This window comes from Erithacus rubecula (genome assembly GCF_903797595.1).
Source record: "Erithacus rubecula genome assembly, chromosome: 13".
Classification (NCBI taxonomy): Eukaryota; Metazoa; Chordata; class Aves; order Passeriformes; family Muscicapidae; genus Erithacus; species Erithacus rubecula.
The window spans coordinates 2,876,509-2,892,143 of record NC_136665.1 but is presented as its reverse complement, the minus strand read 5'-3'; the positions used below and the strand labels follow the sequence as shown (position 1 = coordinate 2,892,143).

Here is a 15,635-nt window from a genome sequence, read left to right as displayed (position 1 = left end):
CTCGCTTGCCTGATGAATATCGTGGGCTGCTGCAACATATTTCAGAAGTAAACAATGATTTGTTAGCGTGGATGGGTTGGTGTTAATGTATTTACTGAAGGCACTGATTGCTGATTTTATTCCTGCTAACTGCAGTGCTGATGGCACTATTAAATCTGACAGAGTAGTAATTGAATGTGAGGAGTGGGAAAGGGGTGGGAAGGTGGTGGGGGAGGATGTTTTTGGCTGTGTGATTGAATCTATTCGCCCTGCAAGTGCAATCCAAGCTCCAGATGCAAAAGGGAAATTTCTAAATAATCTGTAAGAGTTCTGCACTCCTCGTACCACACGCAGTGACAAATTTCCACAAGCTTTAGCTTCTCTCTGGGATGACTCAACTACGAACAAGTGATTTGGAAAAAAAGAAAAAAAAAAAACATCCCTGAAGAGAATCCTTGGTGACACTTTCTTTTCAAGTTATCTTAGCATTTTTTTACTTGCCATGATTTCTTCCAACTCATGCCTGCCTTGAACGTTGGAGATAGAGATGGGTTTGGACTTGGGGACAAATCTGTGCCTCCCAAACACACGTTGGAGGGTCAGCTGTGACATTGGCAGGGCTGTGGATGTGCTGACACGTTTGGTTACATAAGGCAGAGCACCTCAGAGCCCCCCCCCCCCGAGCTGGCAGGGCAGGGGGGATGCTGCAGCATCCCTGGTCCCTCTGAGCAGGTGGCAGAGATGGACAGGGCTGAGCTCAGGGCAGGACACAGCTCACACACAGCTTGTGCAGAGCCTCAGCAGAGCTCAGACCAGGCAGCTGAGTCTCTGCTTGTGCCAATAGCAGTGAGAAACTCAACCCTGAGGTTTTTAATCTGCTCCACAACCTGACTGAGGGGGCTTTGTCCCCCTGCTTCCAGCCCTGTGACTGTCAGGGTGAGGAGAGACAATATTCTGCTCCCATCCTCAGCTCTGGGAATAGAACAAGGCACCAGCTGGATTACTGGATTTACTTTTTCTGCTTTTTGAATGGAGATCTTTAAGAGGAAAATAACACCTATAACAGCTTCACAGACCACTTGTGTGAGCCTTTCATAAGGGCAAGAGTGGCATTTGGATATTTGAAATGTGTAGTGTGATAAGTGAATTCATCTACAGCTGGATCTTTTTTATTGATGGAGAAAAATCTGACAGAATGTGGACAGGTTTTGTTCCTTATAAACTACGAAGTAAAATAATTAGTAATACCAGTGATCTGCAGTAATCCCAGTGATCTTCAGCAATCTCAATGAAATAAAACTCCCCCTGAAATGAATAAAATCACCCCAATATTGTAGCTAACATTATCCAATAGTTATGAACATCCTATGTAAAACTTAAATTAAGCAATCTGAGCTATCAATTTTTCCAGAATTTCTTTTCCGCTTAAAGTCAGTTCTGCAATGATTTGTTGTCCAAAAATAGAAAAATGCTTTAAAATTATTCCTACAGTGAATTGTTAAGCAGGAAAAATTTGATTTGATTCCAGTTTTGATCTTTATCTCTAAGTTATATTTCGGAAGGAAAGTGATGTTGAAAGCAAGCTCAGTGCTGATTTTGGTCTGAAGTGCTTGGAGTAACCTCTGTGTAAGTGGAACATTTTCTGTGCAAAATAACAATTATTTTAATGTTTCATTAGAATGATGTTACAATGGAAAACATACAGTGAAAACCCAGTACTTTCTATATCAGTTATATTCAGGAGTTTATCAAGTGATGCCAACACAGCTGAGGTTCATTCTGTAAAAATTGTGTTACAGGACTCAAATCTAGGATGGAAGAAAAAGCCATGGTAGTGGTGCCTAAATACATCACAAAATCTTTCGTGAAATAGATGCTTTCCTTTACCAATCAATGTATTCCTTTTAATACAAACTACAGATTCCTAAGGAAATTACTCCAGTCTGATCCCGAATTCTGCTTGTGCAAGGAATTATGATTTTTCCCCCTGTCTTTCTGAAGCAAAGCAGACAAAACTCAAACTGCAGACTCTTCTCCCAGAGAGGTTTGCTCAGTGTTTTCATCACTTCACAGCAGTGGGTGAAAAGTTCATGGAAACACTTTTTATCTGAAATACAACTCCTGAGATGCTCTGGAAGGCAAACAATCCAATTAGTTACTCTGAGTTCTGTGATAAAGCTCAGGGAAGCACTTTGCTGTTGTTGCTTTAGTTTGGGGTGGAAATCAGTGGAGATTCATCTGGAGAATCACTTTTGTCCTGGATGAGTGGAGACTCACCTGACAACTGCCACAAAGAGGTGCCCAAAGAGAAAATCTCTTTCCTGCCAAGGTGATGTTGCTGTTTGACACCTCCCTGAATTGCCCAGTTTGCCCAGAGGAGCTGGGTGAGAGGAGGCAGCTGGTTAAAATCAAGGCTCCCAGGGATAAACCACAGCCTGCAGTCGTGGCCACAGCAAGGGGGGCACTGTCTGCTGCTCTGCCCCTCCTCAGTTGTTGTTAAAGGCCAGCCAAAGCCTGAGGAGATGCTCAGACAGCCACAGCAGCACAAATCCCCATTATTACACTGCTGCTGCCCAGCCTTGGTGCTGGAAATTTTGCATTCTGCATCTTTGTTGCCTTCTGTAAATGCTACAAATAGCAGGAAGGGATGGATAAAACGACACAGATGCTTTAATTATGATTTGATTACAGAGCAACCAGAGGAGTCTATTCTGAGGAATATGCAATTAGAGAAAATTCTGAGGACTATCTAACCTTCCAAAATTAAAATTAACTGGGATTATTTGAACGGGGTTTGAGCATCTCTGAAAAGAAGATATCATTCCTCAAGGATCCTGCTGCTCTTGTGTGCTAGATCCTCTCTGGCTTAGCAGATGGGCTCCAGGGTAACACAATGTCATCTTCCTCAGCTGCATGTGCTGCTTCCTTCACCTCCCAGTCCCATTTTATTCCCATTTTAGCATCCTTTGCTGCTCGTGTACAGGAGGGTGACACAGACCCTGGAAGGAAACACAAAAAGGGAGAGCATTTAAGCATCCCTGGGTCATCAACAGAGTTTCTCCATCCCATGAACTGGAAAAATGGAGCCATGAATGCCTGTGATTCATGTTACAAAGGGAAAGTGGGGATGGAAAATTCCATGCCTTTTCTTCTGCAAATTATTTAATAGAAGGAAGCTATATGATTAAATATGCTAAGCTTCTCTGTGGGCTTAAATGGTACAAATGGCTGAATTTAATTCCATTGATCTCGCTGGCTGTGGAACATGAGCAGAATTGCAAACCTGTCCCAGGGCTGAGGAGCAGCTCCAGTGTGAAACCACAGAAATCTCGTGGCAGCTCCTTGCTGGGATGGGGATGGTGGGTTGATCTGCTGTCCTGGGCTGGGCTCAGCTGGGCAGGGCAGCAGCCCTGGGGCTGGAGAGGATCAGCCTGGCTGCAGGGCTGGGCTGGGCACAGGGCTCTGGGACCTCAGAGTCCTCAGCACTTGCTCCCCCTCAGAGCCAGGGGTAAAAGGGCTTTTTTGGGGTCTTGTTTTCTGTAGAAGTTTTCAGTGTTTGTCTCTTCTGTTTGAAGATTGTGTTGGGAGCATGGTGCCAGCTCTCCAGCCCGGAGCAGCAGGACCTGCCAGGACCCCTCCTGGACTCTGCTTGGGGTGGAATTGTTGTTTTGGGGCTGGAGAGGAAAGGTGGATAGCTCCCACCCCAGCCAGCCCCGTTCCTGCCCTGTCTGAACCCAGGAAATTGGATTTTGGGGCTGCCTGGATGCTCAGGAGGGATGGGAAAGGGGCACAGCAGATTCCCTCCTTCTCCCTGCTCCCAGTGGGGATGGCTGAACTGGTTTGTGACCTTGCCCACCCCCAGAAGAGCCCAGAGCTGCCCTGACAGGGAATGTGGCTGTCAGAGATGCTGCTCAGGACACTCAGAGAATTCCTTGTCTTCCCAACAGGTGCTGAGCACATTAAAGCTCAGCTTAATTCAGCAGCCTGTCAGTCTCCTTTGTCACTTATAAGGACATTTTCTGGCATAGTGAATTGTTTATTTTTTTCAGCATCTCTTTTTAGGAGCCTTCAAGCCCTCCAATTTCAAAGCATTTGTGTGTGTTCCTACTGACCCATGTGTATTTCCCAGGGATAAACCCCAGGCTGGCAACTTAGGGATGATTTGTCAAGGGTCACTTTAATAAATGAGGTTATTTATTTTCTGCCTGAAATTCCCTGGTTGGTGACTAAGAGAAACTTTGTATTAAGCTGTGCAGAGCATAATGAGGTTGCTGTAATGCTTTGATGTGGAAATGCTTAAATGCCAAAAAAAAAAAAAAAAAAGAAAAAAAAGAAAAAAGAAATAGTGTTATTGATAGAGCTTGCTTAAGGTATCTAGGGACAGTTTATATCAAGCAAATATAGATTACACTATAAAGATTATAGATTTTGATAACAGCCCTTTAAAATTTTAATGGCAGACATCATAAAAAGGTCAAAATCAAATTATTTTCCTGGACCATGCTGCTGGTGCTTGCAGGCTGAGCCCTTTTTCAAAATAAAGACCTGTGTGATATCAATTATAGAGGCATTAACATTACAAGAGATGTGCAGGGAGATTTGATTTGCTAACACCTATTCCAAAGCTGTTCCTGGTGAACAAAGTGGCTGAGCAGCCTGTGAAATGTGTGGAATTAAAAGGCTGGAGTGGATTTGCAGCACGTTATGAAGCTGGTTACATAAGAGTCCCTTCCCCTCAGCTGCTGAGCTGAATTTCCCAGGCCACTTCTTGTTGCTGGTAGATTAGAAAAACCAGACTTTGCTGCATTTTCTTCTTTTCTTCTTGTATCTGTTCTGGAGGCTGATTAGCACAAAGCAGCTCTGAGCTGTGGCTTGGGCACCAGAGATCCTGAGAGCCTCAAACAGCTGAAATAATGGAGTTGGATGAAGGATGCTGGTTGCCATGGGAACAGTGCATGTGCCACACAAGATAATGCAAGTGCTGGGGTGCAGGGATCTGTACTGAATATTGATTTGAGGTTTCCTGGATGCCTTGGAAGTGCTGGGCTGGGTGCTGGGTGCTCCACCTGGCAAGGCAGAGCAGCTCATCATCTGGGCTGGGCCAGGCAGAATTTCCTCCTGGGAGCAGAGCTGGCTTCTGCATGGGGTGGGAGAAGAAGGGAATGCAGGAATTCCTGGGGAGAGTCATCAGGGTCACAGCCTTTGCTTGTGGAGCTCACAGAGTCCTGGGTGTTGAGATGGAGTTGATGAAGAGTTGGAACTGAGTGACAATAAAACACCCCAGGAGGCTGAACTGTCACCTGTGTGATGTCTCTTGGGGTGGTTTTCACCTGGACACCTGCACAGGGTCACAGTGCAATACCATCTGATATCTGTATCCCTTCATTGCTCCTCTTGGTAGCACTGGAAGGTTCATTTTGGTCCCAGTTTGTCAAGGACAAGTCTAATTAGTGGCAGAGCTGCACAAAATAGAAGAAGAATTAAGAAACATCAACTCATTGGCAGCCAAACATTATTATTATGGCAGTATTGGCCATTTTACCAAGATAAGGGAAAGGAAAACATGAAGGTTTTCATTTAGGGCAAGATAAAACATGAAGGCTTTAGTTTGGGGGAAAATAAAACATGAAGGTTTTAACTTGGGGCAAGGTAAAACCTGAAGGTTTTTATTTGGGGAAAGGTAAAGCATGAAGGTTTTAACTTGGAGGATTCATATTTGATCCTGTTTTTAGGTGAGATTGAGGTTCTTGCATAAAAATGAACAAAGCAGGAGTGGCTCTGCTGTAATTTTGCAGCCTGAAGTCCTGGCTCCTGGAATGACAAAGAAACTCTAATTATTGCTCCTCTAGCCCAGATCCTCAATGACAAAAAACAGCAAAACTTTCTCAGTGCTTTATCTACTTGGCAAGAAGCTGGGGCCACTTGCTCAGGAGCATTGTGCAGATGAGGTAATGCAAATTAAATTCCTGTCCTTCTCATGTTTTCCCCCCTGGGAAGGATGATGCCACAAACTCTTGCTTGCCTTCAGCAGGATTGCTGGCAATTGGCCACCTGTTAGAGAAAATGTTGTGTAATTATTGAGCTTAGCAGGCTTGGGGATGTTATCTGTGTTCTTTTGTACCTGCCTTGTGCTGTTTGGAGCTCCTGCTACTGGAGCTTTAGGAAATGGGAATTAGAGAGGTTTTCTGTGGCAGCTCTAATAAGATGCTTATCTTGAGGCAGAGATGGTGAACTTTAAAAATATCTGAGGTGTTATTTGTCAGAAATGTGTCTGGGAGGACAGATTTAGAAATTCTAGGCTGTTGTGCCCTCTGGGCACGATTTGCAGGTTTGTGTGACTTTGCTCTTCAGTACAGGTCATGTCCAATGTGGTGCTCAGAGAACCACTCAGTTTATTCTCTCCTGCTGGTTTGGGCTCAAATCCTGCCACCACATCCCAGCAGAGTTCCCAGTTTTATTGCCAATTCCAAATCCTGATTGTACAGGATCATCTCTGGACTTCTGGGGTTTTTGTACGGCAGGACAAACTGGGATATCATCTAAGACACCTTTTAATAACCAGTATACCTGCTCTGTAATGTACAGAAAATTTTATTTCAGAGCACCTAACACACCAGTGGACTTTGGTATGTTTAATTAAAGCCATTAGGGGAGGGATTTTTTGGTTGGTATTTTTGGGGGTTTTTTTTTAATGCTTTAATATTTTCTGAGTTTATGGAATAATTTTGTCGGTGAAAATCTTCATCATTTTAGAAACAAAATATGGTTTGGATTTAGGAAGTGAACTAATTAATGAACCTGAGCATTAGGTATGGCTTTAGATATCAGTAAGGTTTGTGCCTGAGTGAAACCTGGCTGGTGGTGGAGCAGTGTCCTGAGCTGCATCCCTCCCTGTGCAGCTGCTGTGCACTGGGATTTCTGCCACTTCTGGTTGTCCTTGGGCTACCTGGGCTGGTCCTGGGCTAGCAGCATCCTAAAGCTCAGCTTTAAGTGTGGGGACAAGCAGAAATGTCTATAATCACACACACAGCCTGACCTCTGGATTTTGTGGGGTTTTATGGGGTTTTATAGGGTTGATGTCTGTCAGCCTATTGCTCTGCACCCAGGAATTTTCCATACCAAAATGGTGTTAAATGTGATAAAACCAGGGACTGTGTTTACACTATGATATCTGCTCAACTGCCATTTTTCTGAAAAAGCAGACTTTGAGGGGATGAACACCAAAGCCACATGAAAGGCAGGGAAAACCTTGGAAAACCACAAATTCTCCCAATGCTCACCTTCCTTCCACCTGACCCCTCTTGGCTGAACTCCTCTGACCCTGAGAGCTGCTGCTGATGGCTGGGGTGTGGTGCACAACATTCTTTAATTCCACCTTGTTCACTGCACTAAAGATGGGAAAATAAATTAGTGTAAACTAAATTAACTCCCTGTGGCTAACTAAGTTTTAGGGAAGCAGGTGTGATAAAAGGTGTGGCTGCTGCCCCTTCCCAAACTCACAAAAGCTCTGCTTGCTGGCTTGAATATTGTCCCAATGACTACCTGTGGTGATGAGAGGGAAAAGAAGGAATATTTCTGGAGAAAACAGCAGGGAAGGGAGCCAAGGGTGCACCTTGGGAAGGGCAAGGCTTGAACAGAGCCACAGGAGTTTGCCCTGGTTGTGAATCTGGCACCCTGGTCCCTCCCCTGAGGAGCACAGGGAGGCTCTTGCTGGACCTCAGAGCCCAGCAAAGGGGTCAGGCTGGGGTTCATCACTCAGATTTCCCTTTCCCAGTGCTCCCAGCAGCCTTCCAGAGGAGGCAGCTGTGCTGGCAGTGCAGGGTAGGATTCCATCTCCATGGCTGGCTGGGGCAGCAGATGGATGGCAGTGCTTCCCAGGCACCCTGGCAGGGCTCTGGGCAGGATTGCTCTCCCACATTTGCATCCAGCCACTCTGAGGAGATCAATTTCCACTGAGCATGAAGATGATTTTACACAACAAGAGTTTCCAAGGAGGCACTGGAGTGACAAAAGCTGTTGCCAGGGGTCTCCAAGGCACTTGACAGGTTTATGGAGTGATGATAAACTGCTGGGGTAGTCCCAGTGGAAATTGGGTTTGATGGAGATAATAAAGAATTGGAGGTGCTCAAGGACAGAGGTAAAAGCAATTTGGAGAGGCCCTGGAACATTTGGATTTGTCTCAGTGTGATTCCTCCCACAGAAGGGAGTTGAACTGTGACTGGTGGGATTTATTTCAGCTTTTCATATTGAAAATTGAGCTTCAGCATGATAGCCTGCTCCTGTCTTTATGCAGATTACATAAAAATAAATGAGTAGCTGATGGAGGTAATATCTTGGGGAAGGTTCAAACAAAGAATTCTCCAAGAATGTCTTTTATTTTACAGCAGCCTGTATATCTCAACCAAAGTGGTTTGGTAATAGGCAAATATGCACCTGGAAAATGCTTAGATGGGCATTTAAATATATCCCAAAATTTCCTAGATAATTTTTTTAAGTCTATTTAAAAAAAAACCACACACACTATTATGTGCAGCTCATATCTCTGCCAGCACTGACAGTGGTAGAAAAGCAACCCCATTTAGCTTCTTTTGTTCTTTGTATAAGAACTCACTGCCTTGTCTTCTGGGCACCACAAAAGCTGTTTTATTTCCAGGCAACACACACACTTGCTGAGCAAACCCTTCAAGAGATTGTTTTTCTCACTATGAGACCACTAAATTTTCTTTTGGCCACTGTTTTTGGAGTTGTAGAAAACCTCAACAGAATTGCATTGCAAGGACAGAGCTGCTTGTGTTGGGCTTTGTTTCAAGAGGCTAAAAAAGGATTGCTGAGAGGTGCCTGAGGCATGGCAGGTGAATATGTGAGTACCTGGTGGTTAAAATCCAGGTGTGCTGTGGCCACAAGTGAATCATTTTCATTTATATATGTGCTGATGTTAGAGGTGAGATGAAAGGACATGGCTATAATCTGCTTTTTACAACAGATGTTGTTTGAAATTCTTTGTATTCAGACTCCATTCAAAGCTCATTTTGGCCACAGTCTATGGTGAGGATTAATTGAGTTCATGTCAAAATTAGCTGCTTCCTCCATCCATGCAGACAATCTAAAACCCACACTGGTGATGATGAGCAGAAAGTAAAGCAAGCAGAATAACAGTGGGCAGATTTCTGGGCAGGTTTCTCCCTGGGTGTGACCAAGGTGTGGAGACTGAAGGCTGAGAGGGGAACACATGGAAATAATTAACTCTGGAAAGGCATGGCCTCAGTGAGGGCAGGTCAGAATGATCCTCCTTGGGAAGCAGATGGGAACCATCAGGACCACCCTCCCTGCCTGCCTTGGCTGTCACAGCAGGTCCTGGCAGCAGTGCACAGATGTTTGCAGGAGTGGTTGCTCCCTCTTGCATCCTTTGGGATTAAAGAATGACCAAGGAGACAAAGACTGGGATTTTTTTTTGCCCTCATTCACCATTTTATTCCACTTGGTCTGCTAATTTTTGGTAACAAGCATTTCTGCTCTGTGTAATCCAGCTCTCCCCAGCAGGTGCAGGGTTTGGGAGTTGGGTCCCAGAGAGGAGTTTGCAGCTGAGGAGTTTGAGCAGCAGCAGGGAACAAGCTCAGCTTGCAGTGCCTCTCTCTGCTCACTGCTTGCTTCTGGATTAGGAGCATAAACAAGCAAAGAGAATTCTGCAGAATGCTTTAACCATCTGGAAATCCCCAAACAAACCAGGCAAAAGCAAAGCCCCTAAGAAGTGATGTTTAAGAAGCAGCACTGTGATTAGCACCTGGCACGTGTGGCAGCCTGTCTGGTGTCAGAAAGCCAAATAAATGATTTGTTCATGCTTGACTTGTCCATCAGGGCTGGATTCATGCACTCCTGCAGAGAATGGATGGCATCATGGAAATCTCCTTCTGCTGGAGGGAGATTTATTTCCATGGTGCCATCCATTCTGCTGGGCCTGTGTTATCCATGATGATGCTGGGATGGTTTCTGTGGGAAGCCAGTCTGTGGATTTGCCACATCCCCTTGTCTTTTCTGCTGGTTTGGATCACACTGCTTTGTCTATTTGTTTTTTTTAAAGGCATTTGCTGTGCTAGTGTATGAATTGATGGCAAGGGGTTGTTCTATGCTTTATTCTGAGCTGGAGTGGTTTTTTTTCCATGTTATTTCTGCCTTCAAGATGGAGGGTTTGCAAACAGCTGTTGGAAATGAGAGGAAGCTCTTGGAGTGGAATTTGGGAAGAGAGAGAAATGGGATCTTTGCAGAAAACCATAACTCCACTGGCCTGGATACTCTTCCAGCAGTGGACAATGCAGTTCTGTGCTTTTAGATGGTGATGGGGAGCATAAAATGTGGACTGGGTGGCAGCTGGGCTGCTGTGAGTTTTTGTGTGGGAGGGTCCTTATTTTCCCCAGGAAAGCTGAATTGGTTATTGTTCTCTCTGGAGGATGGGAATCACAAAAGAATGCTGCTTCCATTTTCTTCTTCTTACAGTTTTAATTCAGTTCCAGCTACTTAATGCCCCTGCTGCTTCCACAAAATATTTCCAGCAAATTAAAATAACCTCCACCCAATTTAACACAAGGCTCTGCATTTTATTTGTGTAATGGTGGCAACTGCCTTAAAACCAGAGTGACATTCCATCAGTGGAATCACTCTGAAATGCACAGAAGGAGCTGAGATTGAGGTGCCTAAGCTGCCTTGCAGATAAATGTCTCCAGCATCAGCAGGGTTTGTTTGCAGGAGCAGGAGTTCCCTGTGCCATGTAGCTGCCAGGATTCACAGCTTCCCTGTGAGATCTACTACAGCAGGGAGAAAGAATTCTTTGTTTACAGGGGAGGAGGGGGGACAGGCACCCTCCAGGCTGCTGTTCTAGCTGCTGACATGTGCTGGAACACGAGCCTGTGGGATCTCAGATTGGCACCCTGGCAGGGAGGGGATCTGCAAGGGGTGCTGGCACTGTCATCTCCTCCTGATGAGCCCCAGAAAGAGCTGCTGAAAGCACTGGGGATGTGGTGCAGAATACAAATGGAGTGCTGGGAGAGTTACACACAGGGGATTCTGCTCATAATTGAATTGTGAGAGGTGTGGAGTGCTGGCTTGGGGGGAGCACTCGCAGGTAATGGGAATTTCTTGGCTAATAAAAAGCTTCAAGCTCTGGTCTGATGGCTCTTAAAAATGGTGCTGCTGTTTGTGGATGTGCCTGGCAGCTGTGACCTTCTGCTGCCCCCTCCCTAGTCTGAGCCAGCCATTGGACCAAAACATAATTAAACCTGGTATTTCTGACCCAAACTAGGCATTAATCACTCAGCACAGGTTTTTTTTTGCTTTTTCTTGGGAGTCTAAGGAAGACAGACACCTCAATCCCACTGAAATGCACATGTGGGTATTTTTGGAACACCCAGCCACACTATTTCATATAATCCATTGGTGACCTTTTATCAACATGTTCTGAATTATATAGCAAATAATAAATATAAATATTTGCTATGTGATTAAATAAATTATAAAATAGATAGATATAGATGATATAGACATAGATATAGATGATATAGTTGATATAGATATATGTAAATATTTTGCTATGTGATATTCCCATTGCCAATATAATGTTTTAAAATAATAATGCTCCCACTGTTACTTTTCCCTCTATTTAATTTTACCACTTGATACCCACAAGTGCTTCCACAGCTCAAGAGAACCCAATTTTCCTCAGCTCCCTTCCTGCCTGTCATTGAGGTAGGCAGTGAATTGCTGTGAACTGCACAAGTTTTCTTATCCTGAACAAACCTGAAGGAACAGAACACTATAAAAATGTGCAAATAGCATTGGCCCTGCTGAAGTGTGAGCAGGTTTTGCCTCCTTACCATGCCAGCTTTGCCCTGAGTGTTGTTATCCCTTCAGGACTATTGGAGAGTTTGATACCAGTGCTACTAACAAAACATAAAAAGGTCCTGTGGTTTGAAGGTGGCAATGATGGAGGTGCAAAATTGGAGATATCTGCATGCAGGTGGGAGGCACTTCAGCCAGTGTTTACAGCAGGAAGAAACAGTATTTGGAGCCTATTTGCTAAATAAATAAATAAATAAATAAATAAAGGCAGGAGGATTTCTTCTTTTTTCTCTGATGCAAAGTTTCATCCACAGCAGCTGCCTCCATGGGCCTGGCTTCCCCCAGGGTCTCTGGGCCACCTTTAGAGGTGATGGGCATCTCCAAAATTCATGGTGCACCTCACAGAAGATTTGGGAAGAGCCTCTGGAGTCCACCAGGCTCATACAGGCGTGCTGTGAGCTGGGTTTGGCTGTTTGGCTGCATTTGACTGGCTTACAGACAAATGGCAATAAATCAACCAATAATGCACATCTCTCACTTTCTCTGCTTCTTCCAAGCTCACAAATGTTTGTACTACAGAAGATTTCTCTCCTTACTGTCATAACTTTATACCCTGGTGTGTTGTTTGTTTGTTCAGGTTAAATTTTGCACCCTTTGGTGAAATTCCCTTTTCCTTCAAAGCAGCAGGGGCTCCCAGTGGAGGCTGAGGATATTCAGTGTTTTCCAGAGCACAGTCCTGCAGTCGGGCAGGATATTTGGAGCAGGTCCATGGCTGCTTCAGCTTGGCTTGCAGCTCAATCACAGGGGAGAATCTTCACTCAATCTGTGCCATGCAGATAAGAACTGAGATTTTTTCCTGTGGAGAAAACTGACTTGTTTTGTTATTTTATTGAGCTCAGAGGGTATGGAATTAACTGAAATGTGCATTATTCTGGAGGAGTCCCCATTGCCTGGTTAATGCCTGGAAGATGAAGCTCCAGAGGAGCTGGGATGTGTTGTTTGAACTCAATATTGTGCAATACAGAAAGATTTCTGTTCTTCTGGAGAGCCAAGGAATTGCTCACTGACAAATAGGCAGAAACAGATTTGTATTCTGATTTCTTTGGGGGAAAATGCATTTTGGAAAGGAGGTGATTAGTAAAGAATAAAGAAATGTGGAGGAATAAAAAGACAGCATTATTATTTTAATCCAGGTTTTGTGGACTTGGCCTCTGGTGAAAAAATAAAAGAACTTTGTGCTTGGTATGAACAGGTGCAGCAATTGCTTTTGAAATCAGTCCAAGCAAATAACATGAAGTGCTCATTTTACACCTCAGTGAGTGCTGTGCAAAGAGCAGAACTTCCCAGCAGCACAAGCAGATATAATTCCATTGATAGCCTTGGTGCCTGCTCACTTAAAGCAGCAGAGTAGTATCTGCTCCCTCCTCAGATAAAAAAAAAACCAATTTATTCTATAGGTCAGGATTTGGTTTGGACAGTCCTGAGCCTTCTGAATTCTTCCCTTTTCCAAGGTTAATGCTGTGATCCCAAAAAGAGTTTCTGGTTTTGACTTAGTTTAGGTTGATTCATTTTAATATAGTTAATTTTTGTTGTGAGATAGGATTAGGAGTAAAAAATAAGGCAGGTTTAAAATTCAAAAGAAAAAAGCAAAAGGCCCAACAGTGGTTGAGCTGTCAACCACTAAATTAGCCTCTAATTAATTTTATCAATTTCCAAAACCAGCACAGCCCCATTCCTGGGCTGGAGGAGCTTCCCCTCTGCTGGGACTTGTGAGACTCTGGACAATGGGAGCAGTATTTGGGGAGAAAAAGGGATTTAACAAGAAAATTCCACAGATATCTATGTAAAACAGAGCAAAATCTTTAAATGTAAAATTTGAAGAAAGAATAAAAATAATAGTAAGATTTTATATAAAAGAAAAGAATTGCTGAGCTAGTTTTACTCAATAATTAAGAAGCTAAAGAGTAAAATGAGTTGAAAAAGGGTTTTATGACTTAAAGCAAAGGATAAATTCACTTTAAACAAAAGATGCTTTTACCAAGCAAAAGATTTTCACAGTCAAAAAAAAATATTGTGTTGAGGCAAAGGAAAAAAAGCCTCAAAAATTTCCACTGGAAGAAAACTAAAAAAGCAACCTTTAGGTTAAACTGTAACATACTAACTTTTTGTGATTGGAATGTAATAACATGAATATGGTGATATTAGTAGTTAGGATAGGCTATAAGTAATAATAAAAGTGTTGATTGGTCGTCATGTTTTAAAATGCTCTATTAAAAAAGTATAAATAAATATAAATATAAATATATTTTATATTAATTAATAATAATAAATAATGTACTTAATAATAAATATTAAAAAGTATTAATATTAAAAATGCTCTAATAAAAGGTATATAATGCATTGTAATCAGAACCAGAGTTGGCTTCAGAACAAGAGCTGGCTTCAGACTAACCCTCCTCACCCAGGACCCATGAATTGCAGTATCCTCTGGATACAATAAGCAGCATTTTGAAGTCCTGCATCCCTAATTTCAGCTCTTACAAGCAGAGTTTGGCTTCCAACCCTTCAGAAGTTCCTCCAGAGAGCAGGGGAAGGCTCCCAGCTCTGAGAGACCACAGTGTTCCAGCTCCAAAGGCAGGGACAAAAGGGTCAGGGAACCTTCCAGAGCCCAGAGAGCAGTGGGGAAACAGCTCTGCTGCTGCTCAGGAGCTGCATCAGCCCCTGGGAATCATTTGGGAATCATTTGGGAAAGGAGCCAGTGCAGGGTTCTGTCAGCTCGTGGTGGATGGGGCAGGGAGGTGACTTGGGCTCAAAGTTGTGACACCTCTGGTGAATGAGGAGCTGCCTTGGCATTCTCTGTGGCAGGTAAGGAATATATATAATATATCTGCTATTCTGCCTGCTCCCTACTTCTCTGCTTCCTTCTCTTCTCTCAGGGATAGTGGAGGGAAGGGAAGGGAATTTTCTTCTCTATTCTCTGTTCCTGCGCTGCTCCAGGAGCTCTGCATGAGCAGTGCTCTGGCATTAGGCTCAGCATTTTTTCTCAGAAATGTGGGTATTGAATTTTATCTTTTTAGTCTTATCTTAAAAATTCATCAAAGGAAGATTGTATTCTGAATATTTCTCTCAGTGTTCCCAGTCACAGGACCCAGAGAAGTTCAGTGCTCACTGGGGTTCTCTCAATTGCTGTAAAACCTTGAACCAGTTGGGAACATCTCAGCTTTATATTTTGATTTTTTAATGGGGCACCTGTAGTGAGGCAAATAAAAAAGCATTTCCAATAATGGAAGCATGGCTCCAAGTTTTCCTCCTGCTATTCAGCAATGTCAAACTTCTGGGGTCTTACCTTAATTTCAAACATCAATCTCACCAGTTAAAGCAAAACTTATCCATTTTAGCATAAAGAAAAAAAAAAAAAAAAGCCACAGAGCTACATTTAAAGAGGCAAAGCACGTAATTCTCATCAAGTGTTGATTAAAGTCTTGAATAAAATACTTTTTTTTTATTTTTCCTGTGCCATCACTGCTGTAGGTTGTTAATAAAAAGAGAAGTAAAGCTCAGCTGTGTTCTCCTGGAGCTGGAGGAGGCAGCAGATATTTGCTTCCCATTAGGAAGGTGACATTCCCAGAGAGATGGCCTAGAAAATTGTTTCCAGAGAGTGAGAAAAATTAGTTCAGGAGGGTTACTGAGCATCCAGCTCTCTGCTTTGCAACAAATTGCTGGGTACCTGGCAGCACATGGCACTGTGACAAGTGTTCAGCCTGGGGTGGTGACAGAGAGGAGATGCTCCCAACATCTCTTCCCTTTCACATTCTGGCTGAGCTTGC

The 15,635-nt window shown here is 43.6% G+C and overlaps 1 protein-coding gene across 3 annotated transcripts in view; it reads left to right on the top strand.

The window, feature by feature from the left end:
- SLC6A1 (solute carrier family 6 member 1) overlaps positions 1-15,635 on the top strand; it is a 58,226-nt gene that overhangs the window by 2,751 nt on the left and 39,840 nt on the right. The window contains exon 1 of one of the 3 annotated variants that reach the window (XM_079316776.1): positions 14,408-14,673. The exons of the other annotated variants lie outside the window; for them this stretch is intronic. The gene's annotated coding sequence lies outside the window, so the exon portion shown is untranslated. Of the gene's footprint in view, positions 1-14,407; positions 14,674-15,635 lie in introns of those variants that run through there. 3 annotated transcript variants of the gene reach the window in all.